Source organism: Chiloscyllium plagiosum, chromosome 15 (genome assembly GCF_004010195.1).
Source record: "Chiloscyllium plagiosum isolate BGI_BamShark_2017 chromosome 15, ASM401019v2, whole genome shotgun sequence".
Classification (NCBI taxonomy): domain Eukaryota; kingdom Metazoa; phylum Chordata; class Chondrichthyes; order Orectolobiformes; family Hemiscylliidae; genus Chiloscyllium; species Chiloscyllium plagiosum.
Window position 1 is genome coordinate 40,670,737 of NC_057724.1, and position 16,589 is coordinate 40,687,325.

Consider the following 16,589-nt stretch of genomic DNA (forward strand, 5'->3'; position numbering starts at 1 on the left):
GTAGTGTTAGGTGAAGGGGTAAATGTAGGGGTCTGGGTGGGTTGCACTTCGGCGGGTTGGTGTGGACTTGTTGGGCCGAAGGGCCTGTAAGTAATCTAATGATTAATGGAAGATAAAAGATATGCATCAGCTATCAATGGTGCAGAAGTAGCTAAAGGTGGAGTTGAAAGAGATCCAGGAGATTCAGCAATCAGGAATTCTCAGTGACTATTGCACGGTTTTAGTGAATATTCTCAGAGCTGAGACAGAAATTGGAGTGTGGAGCAGATCAGTATGTCCTGTGGACATTAAAGAATCAAATCTAACTGGATGAGCACACCTAAATGAGGAAATGCTAAATCTGTGACATCTTACATCTGAATTTTTCTGTCATTTCTGCTGTATATGCAATAATTATGCCCAAATTAACTTAGCTGTCAGCATTGCTCGGCACTATAAAAAAGGACCAAACAGTACTTTCTAAAGACTCACTAAAAGCTTATTTCCCAAGTGATTTGTGATGTTATTTTTACCACTGACAATTTCTTGAGATTTGTACATTTTTTCAGTGGGCTTGCCATTTAACCCTTCCTCTGCAATTCAAAATGACCGTGACTCTTCACTATTTGGTGTGTTTGAAGTTGGCTACCCTAACACCTGCCATTGTAAAGCAGCTGTTAACCTACTGCAGTTCCCTAAAACAATCCTCATCAGTCATGCAGGTAAATTTGGGGGAGGGTCTTCTTTGGGAGGGATAGAAATGAAGAATAGTGGTCATCCAATTGTATTTTGCATGTGTACTGACCCAGTTTCTATTTCTAAAAATTGGATTTACAAGCAGCGGGGAGAAGCTTGAGCCATACTATTAAGTATTTGTCCCAGTTCAAGGGAGCAAACAGCCATGGATTGCAACATTGCTAAGGAGCAGAAGAAGGGCATGTATTGTATTTTTTTTAAATTCAAGGAATGTGGGTATCAGCATGAACTGCCCATTTCTAATTGCTCTTGTAAAGCTGATAGTGAGAAACATTCTTGAATTGCTGCAGTCCATGGCATGAAGACACAGCCACAATGCTGTAATGAAGAATGTTCCAGGCTTTTGGTACAGTAAAGTTGAACCAATTATTAATACCTGACTAGGTAATTAGGGAGTTATGGCAGCCATGATGCACCAGATTGCATGATGATGGAAAGATTCTGAAGAGAGAAGTGACAGGATATTGTGGTAAGTTTAAATGTAAAAAAGGGCAGACATTGTTATGCCAGCATAGGTAGAAGTTTCCTGCAGAATCCCCAGATGCTGTGAAAGAATTGGCCAGGTAATAACATATTTTATAATAGCACAAAATCTTGCAGATGCTGGAGGTCTGAAGCAAAAACAGAATTGAGTTCTGATGAAGAGTCACTGGACTTGTATCTGGTTGGCATGGACAAATTGGATCGAAGGGTCTGTTTCTGCGCTGTACATTTCTATGACTCTATGACTCAATGACTTGAAATGTTAACTCTGCTATCTTCTCTCAGCTACTGTCAGATCTGCAGAGTCTCTCCAGCAGTTTCTGATTTTGTAATAGAATTTCTTGCCGGGCAATTTTTCCACACTAGGATCCCTCTAAAGTCTGCATTTAAAATTGGAGACTTGGGATAGTTCAGGTGAAATTAAACAAAGTGACTACTCTGGAAATGTTAGATTGTTAAATACAGTACATAGCGAAACTCCTGAGTAACTACTGAACTGATCCCATACTTAACTCATATATCCACAAATACATTTTCCCTCAAATGCATTACATCACACAAACCCAACCTTCCTTCACCCCCGCAGCCCCCCCCCCCCACCCCCATCAGGACCTGACCCTCCCTTGCACTCAGCAGAACTCAAACCTCCCTTCCTTGAACAATCCACCTTGCCTCCAGTAGAAAATTAAGACCCCTTCTTCTGCACCTCACTCAGAGCCAACCTGACCAGGTGTTGGACCTGACCCCTTGAACATAGAGCCTGTCAATCCTCCCCTTTCCCCACAGAACCAACAGTCCCCCTAACAACCTCTGATCCCAACCCACTGCACATGACAACACTTCCCCTCACTGCAGCAGACCTGACCCAACTGACATACTCACTTATGAACCCAAACCCCCAAGTCCCAAACTCCACCTCTGCTGGTCCAATTTCTTCCACCCAACTCAACCTACACTAAACATTACATTGCTTACCTGCTTCCTTGCTACCTCGCACCCTAGCACCCTATCCACTTGGCATCCTACTTGCTTCCCACTATGGTCTATCCACCAGGTACCCTGTCCAGCTGGCAGGCTACCCCTACCCTAGCTGGCATATTATCCCGATCTTTAAATTTTAAGATAAAGCAGTTGACCGCACAACAGTCATGTTGTAGTCAAGCTGAGCTGGAAGAAGGGATAGGCCATTTAGGACCGAGGTATGGGAAAATTTCTTCACTCAAATGGTAGTGAATCTGTAGAATTCTCAATTGCAGAAGGTTGTAGAGGTGAAGTCGCTGAATATAATTAAGAAAGAGATAGAATTTTTTTTTAATTTTAAAGATACCAATGGGATATGGGTAGAAATGAGGAATATGGCATTCAACAAAGGATCAGCCATGATCTGATGGAATGGCACAGAAAGCTTAGATGGCTGAATGCCTACTCTTGCTCCTAGTTTCTATATTTTTGTAAGCATTTAAGATGCTGGATCAGTTGTCAATCAAGTGAATTTTTTTGGTTTTGGATGGTGTCTTTTTTCCAGAGTAGTATTGGATCTACACACATCCAGGTAAGTGGGGAGTAGTCCATTACACTCCAGATTTATATACAGTACATGTGGAAATATTTTGAGGATTCAAAGAGATGAGTCACTCATGACACAATTCCCAGCCTTTGGCCTGGTTTTGTAACCACTCTATTCAACTACTCTGGTCAAGAAAGAGTATTTTAAGTAGTATCTCCCAGGAGTTTGATGCTGGTAATGTTGTTATGTGCCAAAGAGGGTGTTTAGACTTTCTCCTTGTTGGGGAAGGTCATTGCTTTAAATGGTACAAATGGTGCTTGTGCAACAATTAAGCCAACATAAAAGCTAGCTGAGTTAGGACTTCTGTGACAATGGCATGTCTCTGCCATTGGGCCAAAAGGTCGTGGTTCAAAGCAAATTCATCACATCTACGAGGAAGACAGGAGTAATAACATCGGTGTCCTCGAAAAAGGCAATAGCACCAGGATTGAGGGCATGATCGTTGGAAATCGACTTGGCTGGATTGGTCACATGCTCGGGCTTCCTTAGTTCAGAGTGGGAAAGCAAATCCTTGCTCACCTTAAGGAAAACACCCGAATTAGAGGAGGACCAAAGAAGTGCTTCAAAGGCCCCCTGAAAGCTTATCTCAAGAAGTACAATGCCTAAGAGGCCCTTGCTCAGGAAAAAAAAACTGACTTGGATGGAACTCCTGTAAAAAGGTACATAATTCTTCGAGAATACCCATCGGCAAGAGGGAGTATGGAAAAAGAATCAGAGAAAGGAATGCCAGCGATCTTGAGGCTAAGGACCAATTCTATCTCCAGAAACAGCTGCCAAATGTGCAGTTGGGGATGCAGTTCTAGGACTGGGCTTAACAGCCATGCAAGAATCCACAGAACACATGACCAGTGACATGGATTGTCCCAGGTGGACAACCATACTCACTAGCAAGTGCTTTACAATGACAAATGATCCTGGAAATGTGTAATAACAGACTTGAACAGGTTGATTCAAAATACATGAAAGACTGAATGGATGAGGATAGAAAAGTGAAGGGAATGCATGTAAATGGAAAAATCTAATAAGAAATATTTTTATGTGTGAAGAATAAACACTGACATTTACTGGTTGGCCTGTTTTGAGATTGTAACTTCTGTATATGTTTAAAGTATATGCAGCTTTTAAAAATATTAATACAACTTTTACAAACTTATTCAGTCATTTACTTTTGAGTTTCTCATTAGTAATTAGAAGCAACCACTTACTGGCTTGAAGTTGGCCCTTTTTTATTAAATGAAGACTGAATTCTACTGTTCTTGCTGATCCAACTCACTTCATATTTAGTGATTATGGTTTTTGTTATTATTATCTCTTAACTAGTTCATTCATGAATACAAAAATAGTTGAACTTGAATCAAGTAATGAAGTCTTCAATGTTAATGTTCTTGTACCAGAGTTAAAACCAGGTTTGAACAGTCTTCACAAAGCTAAATGTAATCTCTAAGTATCTTGATCTCCACAGGCCAATTTTAGTTTCACTCTACAGTTTGAGTACTATTTGGCAGAAACTTGGAACAACCTCTAGTTAATTGGGGAATATCTTCACAGTGTGAATATAATTAAATTTTGAATCAGTTCTGCAGGCATATGTTCATCCCAACTTTTGGAAAAAAATAGGTGTAACAAAATCTTCAAAGTTATTACTCCCAACTTCATATTCTAAAGAGCATGTGGCCAAAAAGTCAGAAGCCCACCCTTCCAAAATAGGTGAATTGAGTGATTTTTGTGATAATTAAATTATCCATCAATCTACCATGATTTCTTGCTGCCTCATGTGGTCACATGGGCTACACAAATGAGAAAGAATTGCAGGGTTGTCAAAGAAGCCAAATCCAGGATAAAAGATGAGCACAATCAGGAGTTAAAGGCTTGAGATAAGAGTTCATGGGCTAGATTATATCTCACTTCACCAGGCATGTGTGCAGCAAGTGGGACATGTAAAATATATAGCTTGCCCAGCCCACTCCTGACTTAATTTCCATAATACAGACGGATAAGATGCCTGGCAGCCTGCCTGCCTGCCCTCCGTGTGATGACACCATGGTGTTTAGAGATATAGTTTGTCCTGTTTTTCTTAATGAAGTAAGGTTGAGACAGAAGTGCTGAGCAGTATACTCCAAAGCCAACCACTCCAGGTAAACAGCTTGTGAGGCCTTGGTTAGTTTTAAAAGTTGGTAAAATAGAATTGGCCTAAATGGATGCGGTGAAGCTCCCACAGATCCAAGAGTTTTAGCTTTGTCTTTCTGCAGTTGCTGGAGTCTTGAAGCTGAATGTGGAAGCTCTTATTCCTGTCTCTATTACAGCTAAATATTGGGGTTCTCTTCCTGCTGCTAGAATTTCATATTAGGCAATCTATTTTAGTGAATTTGCCTTTGCCAAGAGTGTGTTTATAGAATATTACTTTATCGGAACAGTTAATTAGGAGAAGTTAATATTTATAATATATTATTTTATTAAGCATTTTGATAGAGTCACAGTCAAGCCAATACTTTTCTTTTAGTTTGTCTGTAGTTTAACTGCAATACAAAATAAAGCATGTTTTGCTTAGTCAAATATTTTGACCAATCAAACTGCATCTGGAATGCAATGCCTTACATTTACCTCTAAAGTAAGAAAAGGTTATTGCCTAGGCTATCATCTTAATATATTTTGATGGGGTTTGGCCTGCTCCGTAGCATTCAGTCCATTGAGAACATCTAGTGGGAAATTATTACTCACTTATGATCATTAGTCCACCTTCACACTGGGCAGTGGTAGGTAGAGAGAGTGTCAGAGCACTGCTTCTTTTATGACATTAGTGAAAATAGGGGTAAGATAGGGGATCCTGGCATTCAAGGGTTTCCTGAAGGATTCAAACCTGAATGTGTTTCCAGAATTCTCTGATTATGCTGTTGAGTTTGGCTGTTACTAAGAATTGCCAATATCTTAATGGAGGATATCATGAGTTCAGAGAAAGGACCCAGATGGAGTTTTTCCACAGGTCTTGCTAGAGCATGCATACTCTGAGGAAGCTCTGGAAAATCTTCATGCATCTCTCTTTGAAAATCTAATTGTTGCAATCTCATAGCCTACTCCAATGGCTCATGATCTGCTTCAGGTTTAGCATGTTTCAGAACTCCTACACACCTCTGAGAGTCAGAGAACTGGATTGTCACATTATCTGATGGCCGGCTTACTGACTGTGATGTCATCCATCTAGTTAGTTCTATTGTTCTAGCTGATATGTAGAAACCCAATGAGGTGTTTGCATCTTTGCTGGTCCTAGATACAGAATAAACATTCGATATTGTGCCTTCTATATTCTTTCCCTCTAACAGTCAAATCAGTCCCTCAAGGATTGTGTCTGCTGGGGCTGATGACTAACCTGCCGAAGGAATAACATGAATGTTTGCAACTCAGCAGAAGAGGAGGAAGACTCTGTAGAAACGGCTGCATCTCAGACAGACATGACAAGTTTGTCACAGAGATGAACATCACATGCATCATTCACCAAATCATCCACGCTGCCTTATTTAGGGTACTTATCAGCCATTGAACTAAACAAAAAACAAAGAACTGCTGATGCTGGAAATCAGAAACAAAAACAGCAATTGCTGGAAAAACCCAGCAGGTCTGGTGGCATCTGTGGATAGAAAGCAGAATTCATGCTTCAGCTCCAATGACCCTTCTTCAGAACTTCAGCCATCAAACTAATTCTGGTCTCTACTATTCCAACCTACCTGGCCCCATGTTAACTGGATTAAACCCTTCAGTTCGGTATCTGTAATCTCTGCTGTAATATGTGTTGTGGTACATATCCTATTGCAATTAACCTTCCCTGCTAGCAAAGCCCAGTCTCTGAGAGATTTACAAGATGCTGAGTCTCCTTTGTTTGGTGTTTTGTACATGCAGAGACCGTTTATCCACTCCACTGGTGAACAAGTCCTATGCTCATAGCTATGCATGCACATCGAGTATTTGGATTTTCACCCATCCTTGTAAAACAGCAAAATCATTTACTTCTTTTCTGCACCCCAGATGACATATGACTTCTCACTTCCCTGGTACCTCCATCCAGGTTTTCTTTGTCAAATAAGGATGTCTCCTCCTGACATTATGTAGGAACAGAACCTCCTGTTTTTTGATGTTAGCCTGGAGAAAGCCACATAGTGTTCATTGTTTGACCATGCTGCTACAGTGTTGATGATAAAAAAAAGCCTTTGAAGCTTCTCTTCAAATCTTGTTGTGTGTGAAGATTGGTACTCAGTGACAATTGTTTCTGAGCCTTTCTGGAGGACTGTGACTGTTAGAATTGGGGTTGCCAAAGGCTTCAGAGTTAACCCTCTCAGATCAATTTGCCTTATACAGTCGGGTGATTGTGAAAGATGGAGGTGATATTGAAATCACGTGAGGGTGAGTACTAGTGGAATGACTCTTCAAGAGTGGAAATTAGGAGATTTGACAAAAAGACAAATGAGTGGGGTACTGCATTATTGGCCTGGGGAATAGAGTGCAGTAGGAGGTTGGAGAAGTTACAAGTCAGAGGGAATTTACACTTAAATGTAATAATGTCCTGCCCTCATGATCTCATGGAAACTCTTCCAGCACTACCGCACTGCATTCGTGACTGAGAAATTATGTTCCGGCTATTCTCCTCCTTTGTCGTTTACAGTTTAGTAAATGCTTGTTTGATCATTTTGAGCTTTTGAGTCCAATATGATGTTTTCAAAATGTTTTCTCTACTTCTGTCTCCAGTTTCTCTAGCATGTTCTCTTTCTCTATTTCAGATTCCAACTTCTGAAGTATATAGTTTTAATACTACTGTATCTTGTGAGTAGGGAACTATAGGAGAAATTAAATGTCAAGATGATAAATCTATTAATGAAGATTTTGGTCATGGTTGGTTACAGACTGTCAGTAAAATGGTATTGCAAATTTTAAAAGCTGCATTTGGGAATAGAAAACAAGCAGAGTTAGAGGGATAACTGTGGACACTGGAAATCTGAAACAAAAACAGCGTGTTAGAGAAACACAATAGGCCTGGCAACATCTGTGGAGAGAAAACAGAGTTAACATTTCAAATCCAGTGACAAACACATTATTTTTGTTTCAGAGTAAGAGGGAATTATAGCTAAGGTTCAATCAGCACTCAGAGGTAGTAAAGTTACTGTGTTAGACAGATGTAACAAACAAAAACATGTCAAATAAAAGCAGAAAAATGCTCAAAATACTCAGTGGTTGAGGCCACTACCTGTTGAAACAGTAAAGCAGAGTTAGCATTTCAGGCCTGCGATCTTTCAGTTAAAGTTGAGTGTATACCTACTGTTTTACAAAGACTAAATTGAACAAAGTTTTGTCTCACCACATATTAATATTGGAAAAAAACAAGAATGTATAGTGACAGGCTTGGATACAGTGACATGAAGCTGGATGTCAGTTTAACAAGTTTCTTACTGAGACTCTTTGAGGAGAAATTGTCTACTCCAAGACTCTGTGTTTTGGCTGCTTGATGGAAACTTCACACGGCTCGTAAAATATTAGTTATGATTGATCTATAGTGACAGCTAGTATTGGCAAGAGAGGCCAAGGTGTGCAGATCTTGTCATCATTTGCTATGTGTTCACTTGATATTGATTTTATTTGTGATGTTTTTTAATATGAGAGATGACAATTCAATAAAATAGTACATTTTCTGGAGCTTTATATAGTAGGAACCAATGTACCTAAACTGAACTTCAGTTTCCAGTCAGATCAGAATGACACTTCTGTTTTACAAAACTTCAGTCCTGATCATTTCAGATCTCAGTCAGTTGCATGAGGTACAAAATTTGAATTTGAAAGTCGAACAAAACAGGCAAAAGTGAAGCTACTTCTAAATTTAGTCCAATATTACCATTAACTTCAATAAAACATAAATCAGGAGGCTTTGCAAAATGAGCTGGTGCCTTAGCATTACTTATTTTGCATTATTGCTGAAATTGGATGAACTAGAGGGCATAGGTTTAGGGTGAGAGGGGAAAGATATAAAAGAGACCTAAGAGGCAACTTTTTCACACAGAGGGTGGTAGTGTATGGAATGAGCTGCCAGAGGATGTGGTGAGGCTGGTACAATTGCAACATTTAAGAGGCATTTGGATAGGTATATGAACAGGAAGGGTTTGGAGGGATATGGGCCGGGTGCTGGCAGGTGGGACTAGATTGGGTTGGGGTATCTGGTCGGCATGGACGGGTTGGACTGAAGGGTCAGTTTCCATGCTGTACATCTCTATGACTCCTTGACCACTGTTCAGAATAAATTGATTAAATAACATAAACAACCTAAAAACCAGCAATAACGTATCATGCCCCTGACAAAGAAGGAAAGATTAGAGAAGCTTACAAAGAAAGGTCAACACTTCCCTCCTCAGCAGCTAGTCTACTCTCATTTTAATTGATCAGGAATTCTTGTTGTTTTATAATCACATCATTAAGCCAACATGTTTCTATCAGTCATCATAATTAAAGCAGCTTTTGTAACCTCCCAGTGAGTTCCTCAGTGCAATACAAAGGGAAAGTCTTGTTGAAGATGGTGTCCTTTAGATAATGTTAAAAATCACACAACACCAGGTTATAGTCCAACAGGTTTATTTGGAAGCACTAGCTTTCGGAGCGCTGCCCCTTCATCAGCTCCTTCATCACAACCACCTGATGAAGGAGCAGCGCTATACCAAACAAGAATATAGTTCATTACAAATAAATTAACTTTATCCATTGCAATGAATTGTCGATATACAACTCTTCTAGTTAAGAATCTAACTTTCTTCTATAATCCTGCTATACACACTTACAGACAAAGAAAATTGGCCTTATGGGTGTAAGGGGAGAAAAAGCGACTGAAAAACAGTTCAATAGCTCCAGCCCTCAAGTTTCAATTAAGTGTTCATTTTGTTTCCCGAGTCCTTCAATTCTCTGATCGTTTCTTTCAGGTTCTACCACTTTTTCCACAGGAAACACAGAGCAATGACTCACACATTACAAAGTCTCTGACTTTATTGCTTAAAAACAATGGCTAACAGAAAATAGTGTGAGAAAATAAACTGAATTTTTTCAGGCATTTCTTTGGAGAAAATACCATCTGGTCTTTCAGCTGGCCAAAGGATTCTGCCAGGATCTTTTACCCTACAAGCTGTCCAGCTACTCAGAAGCTAATCACATAATTACTGTCAGGCTTTGGGCCTTTGCAATCAAAAGTGGTCACAATACCACAAACTAATCAGCAACTTCTTGCCAGCCAAATCTCACCTTGTACACAAACTCCTGGAGCCAGTCCATCTACAAACACCTTCTGCATGAACAAAGCAACAGTGTAAACACAATGATGAGTTTCAGTAACTTGCTCATTGAAAATACATCAGCTGCTTTCTCAATCCTTTGCTATAAAAGTTATTTTTCCAATTCAGTCCACAATCAAAAATATAGAAAACCCTGTGATGTTGTTTTAATAAGTGCATTCAAGGACAATGCTAGTCAGAGATTGGCCTTTTTGACCCAAAGTCCTTGAGAATGACCATTCTTGTACTAGATTAGTGAATCTCTTCAGCAAAGACAATTTCTATTGCAAGAACAAGAAACCATTTACACAATGTTGGGTAGAACGTTAAGCTGTACATAAGATGGCAGATGGAGCTTAATGTAGTGTCATGTAGTTATGTACATTGATCATAAGAGTAGAAAAACATTTTTTTGTAAAGAGTATGAAAGCTGTAAGTACGTATGCTCAAACGTGCTTGGGTGCGCTTGTACAGGGAACTGGGAAAGGCAATATTTATGCAGCATATAATTAGGAAGGCAAATGATGTGTTGGTCTTTATTGGGCGGCTTTTAGAGTGTAGATATAGAGAAATCTTGCTAAAATTTGCAGAGAGACTGAATAAATTGGCCTGTATTTTCTGGAGTTTAAAAGAATTAGAGGTACCCATATTGATATATACAATGTTGAAAGGACATGAAAAATGAAAAAAAAGATTGTTTCCATTGATCAGGATATCTAAAGCTGCAGTCTTAGGATAAGAGGTCAATTATTTAAAGCTAAGAGGAAGAGAAATTGCTTCACTCAAAGAATTGTGAACTTGTGGAATTCTCTATCCAAGCAGGTTGTGGATGTTCCATTACTGAATGCTTTTAAGGCTATGTTAGAAAGATTTTTGATCTCTCTGTAAGTAACGGAAATGGGTCAAAATAAGCGAAAAGAAGTTGAAGACTAATATCAGCATAATCATATTCAATTGTTGAGTTGATTTGATGGACTTTGTGGTGTACTCTCATTTATATTTAGAAAGTACACCACAGGCCCTTCAGCCTACCATGATGCCATTCTAAACCAATACCATCTGCCTGCACATGGTCCATATCCCTCAATTCCCTGCTTGTTATTGTGTCAGTCTAAATATCCCTTAAACATTGCTACGGTATATCTACGTCTACCAGCTCCCCGGCAGCATGTTCCAGGCACCTACCATTCTTTGTGTAAAACACTTGTCTCACACAACACCTTTAAACATCACCCCTTCACACTTAAAACTTATGCTCCCCAGTTTTTGAGACATCCACCCTGGGAAAAAGACTTTAACTATCCACCCTATCCATTCTTTCATAATTGTATATACTTCTATCAGGTCTCCCTTCAGCCTCTGATGCTCTAGCAAAAGCAATTCAAGTTTGTCCAACCTCTGCTTATAGCTGTCCAGAAAACATCCCATTAAGCCTCTTTTGCACCCTGTCTAAAGTCTTCACATCTTTCCTTTAGTGTGGTGACCAGAAGTGCTCTCCAAATGTGGCCTAATTAAAGTTTTATGCACTTGCAAATTGACTTGCCAAGATTTGTATTAATGCCCCAATTGATGAAGGCAAGCATGCCATACATTTACTACGTTATCCATTTTGCTTGACATATACAGGAAGCTGTAGATTTGCGTACCAAAATTCCTCTGTATGTCAGTGCACCTAAGGGTCCTGACATTTTCTATTGACTTTCTTCTTGCATTTGACTTCCTAAACTGCATCACATCACATTTAGCCAGGTTAAACTCCATCTGCTATTTCTCTGCCCAATTTTCTAACTGATAAATATCCTGTTATATTCTTTGACAACTTTCCTCACTATCCACAACTCCATCAATTTTTGTGCCATTTTCAAAATTACTAATCAGTCCATCTACATTTTTATCCAAATCATTTCAATATTTTTACAAACAACAGTTTGAAAAATACAACTTCACAACCACCCCATGTCTTCTACGATCAAGTCAATCTTGCATCCAACTTAATTCACTTGGATCTCATGTGACCTAAATTTTTGGACCAGGCGAAAGTCAGACTGCAGTTGCTGGAGATTAGAGTTGAGAATGTGGTGCTGGAAAAGCACAGCAGGTGAGGCAGCATCCGAGGAGCAGGAGAGTCAATGTTTCAGGCAAAAGCCCTTCAACAGGAATGAGCAATCTTTTGGACCATGTGGGACTTTGTCAAATGCTTTAGTAAATCACATTCAATGCTTTGCCTTAATCAACTAACTTCATTACTTCCTCAAAAAACTCAACCAAGTTTGTGAGACAAGATCTCCCCACACAAAGCCATGCTGACTATCCCTATAAGTCAATTCTTTTCTCACATGAGAGTAAGTCCTGTCCCTAAGAATCTTTTCCAAAAAATTTCCTTCTGCCTAATGTAAAGCTCACGAGTCAGTAATTTCCTGAATTATCACTGTTGCTCTTCTTAAACAAAAGAATAAAGCTAGGCAAAAGTGAGGACTACAGATGCTGAAAAGAGTTTAGATCAGAGCGGTGCTGCTGTGCTTTTCCAAAAGAATAACGCTGTCTATTCTCCAATCCGGGAGCTCACCTATGTCTAAAGAGAATACAAAGATCTCTGTCAAGGTCCCAAAAATCTCTTCTATTACCTCTGTCAGTATCCTGAGATAGATCCTATGGGATTGTATTCAAATAATGACTGAAATTGGTGAGTGGCAAAAACAGCCTCTTTTATTCAGTCAATAACAGCACAAGTTTGAGACGGCAGTAGAATCCCGAAATACAGTTCTTACATACATTAAAATTCCATTACTATGGTGTTACATTGTTTTATCTATAGTACACAAAGGTTTGAAGGGATTCTGTCCTGGGAGACAGGAGATGGGTTAAAACATGTTCTAAGTACTGGTTGTTACTTCTGATTGGATTTAAGACTGTCTGTCCAGTCTGCTTGCATAATTAAGAGGTGTTAGCCCTTTTGTCTTTTAAGTTCGTAATTGTTCGTAAAAATATTAGGCTATATGCTCTAAGTAAGTTAAAAACTGTACCTATACTTAATAAAAGAATAAAGGATATTAAGTTGATGACTGCAGCTGGATTGTGCAATTTATTTATTATTTGCCTGTATGAGTTTCATTCATTCATGCAATTTCATGGAAGCTCTATTTTATCAGTTAATTTCTGAAAGGGATAATGGCCCAGTTAAAAGGTATTTAACAGGTGGAGACTTGAATGGGTGATATTGTTCTGTAAGCTACACTTATCAGAGGTAAACACTGCTTGTAGCAAGGGCTGATAAGGTTTGAAAATGCAGTAATGAGTCTAAAAGGCTATTTTGATCAGAAAGAGCTGTTTAAATTTGGATAGTAAAATACACTACAGAACCATGGTTTTATGAATGAATGAATGAAATCATATAATAGTAAATAACGGGTTAGTAAAGGGTTATGAATGAATGATATTAATAAATATAGTGAGCTGGTGAGTGAGTGAATAAAGATAACCTATAACACAATATCTCATAACACAATAGCTCACAATCCCATCATGTTTTGGGGACTTGTGTATCTCAATGCTTTTCAAGACACCCAATACCATCTCCTTATTAATATCGAAATGCCCAGAATATCAACATACCCCTCCCTATTTTTACTTTCATCCACGGTGAATGCGAATATAAAATATTCGTGAAGGACCTCACCCACTTCCTCTGGCTCCATGCATGCATTCCCTCTATTACCCTTGAGTGAACCTATTCTCTTCTAGCTACCCTCTTCCTTGTAATACAAAAAGCCTCAGGATTCTCCTTAATTATACTTACCAAGGGTCATTATATGGCCCTTTTTAGCCTTCCTAACTACTAGGTTAAATTATTTCTGATTTATTTAAATTCTTTGATGATTCTGTCTATTTTCAGTTTCCCAAACCTTAGAAATGCTTCCTTTATAATTTTGACTAAGCTCACAATTTCTCTTGTCATCCAGAGTTCCTAAATCTATCCATCCTTATCTTTCATCCTCACAGGAACATGCTGGGCCAGAACTCTGATCAACTATACTTTAAAAGACTCCCACACACCATATATCAATTTACCTTTCAACAACCACCCCCATTCTAATTTTGCCAGTTCCTACCTAACAATGTTATAATTAGCCTTCCCCCAATTTAGAACTTCCACCTGAGGACCAATTTTATCCTTATACATAACTATCTTGCAACTTATGGAATTATGATCACTGTTCCCAAAGTACTCCCCCACTGAAACCTCAATCACCTCAAGCACATCCCCTTAAACAAGGTCCAGTGTGACCCTTTCCCTAGTCGGACTATCTACATATTGTTTCAAGAAACCCTCCTAACACATTTTGCCCCGGCTAGACCCTGGCACTAAGGGAGTCCCAGTCAATATCGGGGAAGTTAAAATCACCACTACAACAACCCAGTTGCTTTTACAATTTTCCACGATCTGCCTATATCTGTTTCTCTATCTCCCACTGGCAATTGGGAGGTCTATTGTATAACTGCATCGTAGTGATTGTACCTTTCTTATGCCTGAGTTTGACCCATGTGGCCTCACTGGATGAGCCTTCCAAGATCTCCATTCTTAATGCAACTGTGACATTCTCCTTAATCAGCAACCTCACCACCCCGTTTACATCCGTCTCTATCATATATAGAACATAGAACATAGAAGAATTCAGCGCAGTACAGGCCCTTCGGCCCTCGATGTTGCGCCGATCCAAGCCCACCTAACCTACACTAGCCCACTATCCTCCATATGCCTATCCAATGCCCGCTTAAATGCCCTTAATGAGGGAGAGTCCACCACTGCTACTGGCAGGGCATTCCATGAACTCACGACTCGCTGAGTCGCTGAGTAAAGAACCTACCACTAACATCTGTCCTATACCTAACCCCCCTTCATGACTGAAACATCTAAATAATGGAACAATGAGCTGCCATTCCTGCCCTTTACTTAAACAAATTTATGTAATGCTACAATATCGTAGCTCCAAATATGAATCTCGACTCTAAGTTCATCTGCTTTACCTGTTATACTCCTTGTATTAAAATCAGTGTTCATTAACCTACCCTGCCCATTGCTCTTATTAGATTTAAGTTGAATTAACATCTATCATCTCAATTATTCCACATGCTGACCTAATGGTCTGGTTTCCAGCCACCTCTGTTCCCCACCCCCCGCCACACTAATTTAAACCCTGCTGAGTGGCACTAGCAAACCTCCCTGCAAGGATATTGGTGCCCCTCCATTTTTATAAGAATCCATCCTTCTCATACAAGTCTCTCATGCCCTAAAGAGATCCCAATGGTCCAGGTATTTGAAACTCTCTTTACTGCACTAATCTTTAATCATGCATTCAACTGCATTACCTTCCTATTTTGTCCTCATCAGCAAATGGCACAGACAGTAATCCTGAGATTGCAATCGTAGAGGTCCTGCTTTTCAACTTTCTACCTACGGGTGGCATGGTGGCTCAGTAGTTAGCACTGCCGCCTCACAGTGCCAGGAATCCAGGTTTGATTCCAGCCTCGGGTGACTGTGTGAAGTTTGCCTGTCTGTGTGGGTTTCCTCTGGGTGCTCCAGTTTCCACCCACAGTCTAAAGATGTGCAGGTCAGGTGAATTAGCCATGCTAAATTGCCCATAGTATTAGGTGCATTTGTTAGAGGGAAGTGGGTCTGGGTAGGTATTCTTCAGAGGGTTTGTTGGGCCAAAGGGCCTGTTTCCACACTGTAGGGAATCAAATCTAAATTTCCTTTACAGGGTCTCATTTCTCTTGCTTACACCATTATGACTAACATGGAACCATGACCTCTGGCAGCTCACCCTCTTTTTTGTCATTGAACCATTTCCCTCCTTTCCATCTTCTATTTTATTCTATTTTTTCCAAGTACCCTGCCATGCACCTTTCAGAATATCCTGTGTCTACTCAGAGACCTCCTTGATCTTGACACCAGGGAGGCAACACACATTATCCTGGAGCCTTGCTCGTGGTCATAGAAATACCTATATCTGCCCCGACTATCTAGTCCCCTCTCACTACAACTTCACCTTTGTCTTTTTCACTGATGCATTTGATGAAAAAAAATTGAATAGACGAGGCCTGAAACCTTCAGACGTTAGAAGAGTGCAAAGTTGCCTCATTGAAACAAATAAAACTCTTGAGAAATTGAGATGATTGATATAGAAGGATTGTTTATCCTGGCTGGAAAGATTTAAAATAAGAATCATAGCTAAAGAATTAGGACTGAGAAAAACATAGCTTTCTTCAAGTATTGTGAAATTTGGCATTCTCTCCCATAGTGAGTTGATACTCAGTCATTAAGTATATTCAACACTGATACCGATACATTTTTGGTGACTAAGAGAATCACATGATATGGGAACAAAGTGGGAAGGTGAAATTGAGGTAGAAGATCAGCCAAGATTTCATTGAATGATAAAATAAGCTTGAGGGGCAGGTAATCTAAACCTCTTCCAATGCCTTAAATTGTTTTTATTTTAATTAACCTTCATAAG